Genomic DNA, 5,771 nt, shown 5'->3' with positions numbered 1-5,771 from the left:
GCATTTGATCCAGCTGTGTTTGAGCACGTCACACATGCTCCTGCTACTCCCCCTCTTTTAGTGGAACTAGATTCAGTGATTCAAATCGTTGGTACTCTCTGGTCTTCATGTGGTTTCACAAGTCTCAACAGACAACATAAACGCCCCCAAATAAAGTGGAGCAATAAGCACAGCGTGTTGGCTGGCCAGAGTTCTGGACACTGAGTTGCCCAGAGTGTATACAGAGTGTAATTTATTTTCTCAGCGTTTCTCAAATGTTCTTAAATAAGCTTCATCTTTGAACTAAAAACCAGCTTGAAACCATGGCTCTCACTCGAACCCCCGAAACAACCTCCAAAGAAAGGAAGTCAAGCGCTCATCTGCCCCGGTGGCCTAATGGATAAGGCACTGGCCTCCTAAGCCAGGGATTGTGGGTTCGAGTCCCATCTGGGGTGCTGTACAGCAGAGTGGCGCAGCGGAAGCGTGCTGGGCCCATAACCCAGAGGTCGATGGATCGAAACCATCCTCTGCTATGTGTTTTGGATGGCCCGATGTTCTGAACTGTGTCCAAAAACAGACGACACTCAGGTCCTGTTCGCCCCCAAAAATGCAGACAAGTAACCCTGTAGTACAGGCACCGAGTGAGTCAGTCATGTACCATAACTGCGCCCGATCACCAAAGGCGACTCCTTATGTGTACATAGAGCCTAGCAAATGGACTCCAAGTCCAGTCCTGGAGAACTACTTTTTTTTATTTAGCTTTTAGATGCATCCTTGTTCTGACACACCTGAATCAAATGAATGGCTTGTTGTCAGGCCTTTGCCAAACTTGATGCCATGCTGAAGAGCTAATTCAAGCATTTGATCCAGCTGTGTTTGAGCACGTCACACATGCTCCTGCTACTCCCCCTCTTTTAGTGGAACTAGATTCAGTGATTCAAATCGTTGGTACTCTCTGGTCTTCATGTGGTTTCACAAGTCTCAACAGACAACATAAACGCCCCCAAATAAAGTGGAGCAATAAGCACAGCGTGTTGGCTGGCCAGAGTTCTGGACACTGAGTTGCCCAGAGTGTATACAGAGTGTAATTTATTTTCTCAGCGTTTCTCAAATGTTCTTAAATAAGCTTCATCTTTGAACTAAAAACCAGCTTGAAACCATGGCTCTCACTCGAACCCCCGAAACAACCTCCAAAGAAAGGAAGTCAAGCGCTCATCTGCCCCGGTGGCCTAATGGATAAGGCACTGGCCTTCTAAGCCAGGGATTGTGGGTTCGAGTCCCATCTGGGGTGCTGTCCAGCAGAGTGGCGCAGCGGAAGCGTGCTGGGCCCATAACCCAGAGGTAGATGGATCGAAACCATCCTCTGCTATGTGTTTTGGATGGCCCGATGTTCTGAACTGTGTCCAAAAACAGACGACAGTCAGGTCCTGTTCCCCCCAAAAATGCAGACAAGTAACCCTGTAGTACAGGCACCGAGTGAGTCAGTCATGTACCATAACTGCGCCCGATCACCAAAGGCGACTCCTTATGTGTACATAGAGCCTAGCACAGGGATTCCAACTCCAGTCCTGGAGAACTACTTTTTTTCTTTAGCTTTTAGATGCATCCTTGTTCTGACACACCTGAATCAATTGAATGGCTTGTTGTAAGGCCTTTGCCAAACTTGATGCCATGCTGAAGAGCTAATTCAGGCATTTGATCCAGCTGTGTTTGAGCACGTCACACATGCTCCTGCTTCTCCCCCTCTTTTAGTGGAACTAGATTCAGTGATTCAAATCGTTGGTACTCTCTGGTCTTCATGTGGTTTCACAAGTCTCAACAGACAACATAAACGCCCCCAAATAAAGTGGAGCAATAAGCACAGCGTGTTGGCTGGCCAGAGTTCTGGACACTGAGTTGCCCAGAGTGTATACAGAGTGTAATTTATTTTCTCAGCGTTTCTCAAATGTTCTTAAATAAGCTTCATCTTTGAACTAAAAACCAGCTTGAAACCATGGCTCTTACTCGAACCCCCGAAACAACCTCCAAAGAGAGGAAGTCAAGCCCTCATCTGCCCCGGTGGCCTAATGGATAAGGCACTGGCCTCCTAAGCCAGGGATTGTGGGTTCGAGTCCCATCTGGGGTGCTGTCCAGCAGAGTGGCGCAGCGGAAGCGTGCTGGGCCCATAACCCAGAGGTCGATGGATCGAAACCATCCTCTGCTATGTGTTTTGGATGGCCCGATGTTCTGAACTGTGTCCAAAAACAGACGACACTCAGGTCCTGTTCCCCCCCAAAAATGCAGACAAGTAACCCTGTAGTACAGGCACCGAGTGAGTCAGTCATGTACGATAACTGCGCCCGATCACCAAAGGCGACTCCTTATGTGTACATAGAGCCTAGTACAGGGACTCCAAGTCCAGTCCTGGAGAACTACTTTTTTTTATTTAGCTTTTAGATGCATCCTTGTTCTGACACACCTGAATCAATTGAATGGCTTGTTGTCAGGCCTTTGCCAAACTTGATGCCATGCTGAAGAGCTAATTCAAGCATTTGATCCAGCTGTGTTTGAGCACGTCACACATGCTCCTGCTACTCCCCCTCTTTTAGTGGAACTAGATTCAGTGATTCAAATCGTTGGTACTCTCTGGTCTTCATGTGGTTTCACAAGTCTCAACAGACAACATAAACGCCCCCAAATAAAGTGGAGCAATAAGCACAGCGTGTTGGCTGGCCAGAGTTCTGGACACTGAGTTGCCCAGAGTGTAATTTATTTTCTCAGCGTTTCTCAAATGTTCTTGAATACAGCTTCATCTTTGAACTAAAAACCAGCTTGAAACCATGGCTCTCACTCGAACCCCGAAACAACCTCCAAAGAAAGGAAGTCAAGCGCTCATCTGCCCCGGTGGCCTAATGGATAAGGCACTGGCCTCCTAAGCCAGGGATTGTGGGTTCGAGTCCCATCTGGGGTGCTGTCCAGCAGAGTGGCGCAGCGGAAGCGTGCTTGGCCCATAACCCAGAGGTCGATGGATCGAAACCATCCTCTGCTATGTGTTTTGGATGGCCCGATTCTCTGAACTGTGTCCAAAAACAGACGACAGTCAGGTCCTGTTCCCCCCAAAAATGCAGACAAGTAACCCTGTAGTACAGGCACCGAGTGAGTCAGTCATGTACCATAACTGCGCCCGATCACCAAAGGCGACTCCTTATGTGTACATAGAGGCTAGCACAGGGATTCCAACTCCAGTCCTGGAGAACTACTTTTTTTCTTTAGCTTTTAGATGCATCCTTGTTCTGACACACCTGAATCAATTGAATGGCTTGTTGTAAGGCCTTTGCCAAACTTGATGCCATGCTGAAGAGCTAATTCAGGCATTTGATCCAGCTGTGTTTGAGCACGTCACACATGCTCCTGCTTCTCCCCCTCTTTTAGTGGAACTAGATTCAGTGATTCAAATCGTTGGTACTCTCTGGTCTTCATGTGGTTTCACAAGTCTCAACAGACAACATAAACGCCCCCAAATAAAGTGGAGCAATAAGCACAGCGTGTTGGCTGGCCAGAGTTCTGGACACTGAGTTGCCCAGAGTGTATACAGAGTGTAATTTATTTTCTCAGCGTTTCTCAAATGTTCTTAAATAAGCTTCATCTTTGAACTAAAAACCAGCTTGAAACCATGGCTCTCACTCGAACCCCCGAAACAACCTCCAAAGAAAGGAAGTCAAGCGCTCATCTGCCCCGGTGGCCTAATGGATAAGGCACTGGCCTCCTAAGCCAGGGATTGTGGGTTCGAGTCCCATCTGGGGTGCTGTCCAGCAGAGTGGCGCAGCGGAAGCGTGCTGGGCCCATAACCCAGAGGTCGATGGATCGAAACCATCCTCTGCTATGTGTTTTGGATGGCCCGATGTTCTGAACTGTGTCCAAAAACAGACGACACTCAGGTCCTGTTCCCCCCCAAAAATGCAGACAAGTAACCCTGTAGTACAGGCACCGAGTGAGTCAGTCATGTACGATAACTGCGCCCGATCACCAAAGGCGACTCCTTATGTGTACATAGAGCCTAGCAAATGGACTCCAAGTCCAGTCCTGGAGAACTACTTTTTTTTATTTAGCTTTTAGATGCATCCTTGTTCTGACACACCTGAATCAATTGAATGGCTTGTTGTCAGGCCTTTGCCAAACTTGATGCCATGCTGAAGAGCTAATTCAAGCATTTGATCCAGCTGTGTTTGAGCACGTCACACATGCTCCTGCTACTCCCCCTCTTTTAGTGGAACTAGATTCAGTGATTCAAATCGTTGGTACTCTCTGGTCTTCATGTGGTTTCACAAGTCTCAACAGACAACATAAACGCCCCCAAATAAAGTGGAGCAATAAGCACAGCGTGTTGGCTGGCCAGAGTTCTGGACACTGAGTTGCCCAGAGTGTAATTTATTTTCTCAGTGTTTCTCAAATGTTCTTAAATAAGCTTCATCTTTGAACTAAAAACCAGCTTGAAACCATGGCTCTCACTCGAACCCCCGAAACAACCTCCAAAGAAAGGAAGTCAAGCGCTCATCTGCCCCGGTGGCCTAATGGATAAGGCACTGGCCTCCTAAGCCAGGGATTGTGGGTTCGAGTCCCATCTGGGGTGCTGTGCAGCAGAGTGGCGCAGCGGAAGCGTGCTGGGCCCATAACCCAGAGGTCGATGGATCGAAACCATCCTCTGCTATGTGTTTTGGATGGCCCGATGTTCTGAACTGTGTCCAAAAACAGACGACACTCAGGTCCTGTTCCCCCCCAAAAATGCAGACAAGTAACCCTGTAGTACAGGCACCGAGTGAGTCAGTCATGTACCATAACTGCGCCCGATCACCAAAGGCGACTCCTTATGTGTACATAGAGCCTAGCAAATGGACTCCAAGTCCAGTCCTGGAGAACTCCTTTTTTTTATTTAGCTTTTAGATGCATCCTTGTTCTGACACACCTGAATCAATTGAATGGCTTGTTGTCAGGCCTTTGCCAAACTTGATGCCATGCTGAAGAGCTAATTCAAGCATTTGATCCAGCTGTGTTTGAGCACGTCACACATGCTCCTGCTACTCCCCCTCTTTTAGTGGAACTAGATTCAGTGATTCAAATCGTTGGTACTCTCTGGTCTTCATGTGGTTTCACAAGTCTCAACAGACAACATAAACGCCCCCAAATAAAGTGGAGCAATAAGCACAGCGTGTTGGCTGGCCAGAGTTCTGGACACTGAGTTGCCCAGAGTGTATACAGAGTGTAATTTATTTTCTCAGCGTTTCTCAAATGTTCTTAAATAAGCTTCATCTTTGAACTAAAAACCAGCTTGAAACCATGGCTCTCACTCGAACCCCGAAACAACCTCCAAAGAAAGGAAGTCAAGCGCTCATCTGCCCCGGTGGCCTAATGGATAAGGCACTGGCCTCCTAAGCCAGGGATTGTGGGTTCGAGTCCCATCTGGGGTGCTGTCCAGCAGAGTGGCGCAGCGGAAGCGTGCTGGGCCCATAACCCAGAGGTCGATGGATCGAAACCATCCTCTGCTATGTGTTTTGGATGGCCCGATTCTCTGAACTGTGTCCAAAAACAGACGACAGTCAGGTCCTGTTCCCCCCAAAAATGCAGACAAGTAACCCTGTAGTACAGGCACCGAGTGAGTCAGTCATGTACCATAACTGCCCCCGATCACCAAAGGCGACTCCTTATGTGTACATAGAGCCTAGCACAGGGATTCCAACTCCAGTCCTGGAGAACTACTTTTTTTTATTTAGCTTTTAGATGCATCCTTGTTCTGACACACCTGAATCAAATGAATG

The 5,771-nt window shown here is 47.9% G+C and overlaps 7 non-coding genes across 7 annotated transcripts; all 7 read left to right on the top strand.

The window, feature by feature from the left end:
- Window positions 1-361: 361 nt before the first annotated feature.
- On the top strand, window positions 362-434 carry trnar-ccu (transfer RNA arginine (anticodon CCU)). Its single transcript has one exon. It is a non-coding gene; the product is annotated as a tRNA-Arg (tRNA).
- Window positions 435-1,197: 763 nt separating this feature from the next.
- Window positions 1,198-1,270, top strand: trnar-ucu (transfer RNA arginine (anticodon UCU)). Its single transcript has one exon. It is a non-coding gene; the product is annotated as a tRNA-Arg (tRNA).
- A 761-nt stretch (window positions 1,271-2,031) lies between these two features.
- Window positions 2,032-2,104, top strand: trnar-ccu (transfer RNA arginine (anticodon CCU)). The gene has a single exon. It is a non-coding gene; the product is annotated as a tRNA-Arg (tRNA).
- Window positions 2,105-2,856: 752 nt separating this feature from the next.
- On the top strand, window positions 2,857-2,929 carry trnar-ccu (transfer RNA arginine (anticodon CCU)). Its single transcript has one exon. It is a non-coding gene; the product is annotated as a tRNA-Arg (tRNA).
- Window positions 2,930-3,690: 761 nt separating this feature from the next.
- On the top strand, window positions 3,691-3,763 carry trnar-ccu (transfer RNA arginine (anticodon CCU)). Its single transcript has one exon. It is a non-coding gene; the product is annotated as a tRNA-Arg (tRNA).
- A 752-nt stretch (window positions 3,764-4,515) lies between these two features.
- On the top strand, window positions 4,516-4,588 carry trnar-ccu (transfer RNA arginine (anticodon CCU)). The gene has a single exon. It is a non-coding gene; the product is annotated as a tRNA-Arg (tRNA).
- A 762-nt stretch (window positions 4,589-5,350) lies between these two features.
- On the top strand, window positions 5,351-5,423 carry trnar-ccu (transfer RNA arginine (anticodon CCU)). Its single transcript has one exon. It is a non-coding gene; the product is annotated as a tRNA-Arg (tRNA).
- Window positions 5,424-5,771: the final 348 nt, after the last annotated feature.

The sequence above is a fragment of the Mchenga conophoros genome, linkage group LG23 (genome assembly GCF_057382185.1).
Source record: "Mchenga conophoros isolate Kocher_MC1m ecotype Shallow Benthic linkage group LG23, M_conophoros_male_GT1.1, whole genome shotgun sequence".
NCBI lineage: Eukaryota > Metazoa > Chordata > Actinopteri > Cichliformes > Cichlidae > Mchenga > Mchenga conophoros.
The sequence above is the reverse complement of the archived record's forward strand: the minus strand, read 5'-3'. Positions and strand labels throughout refer to the sequence as shown.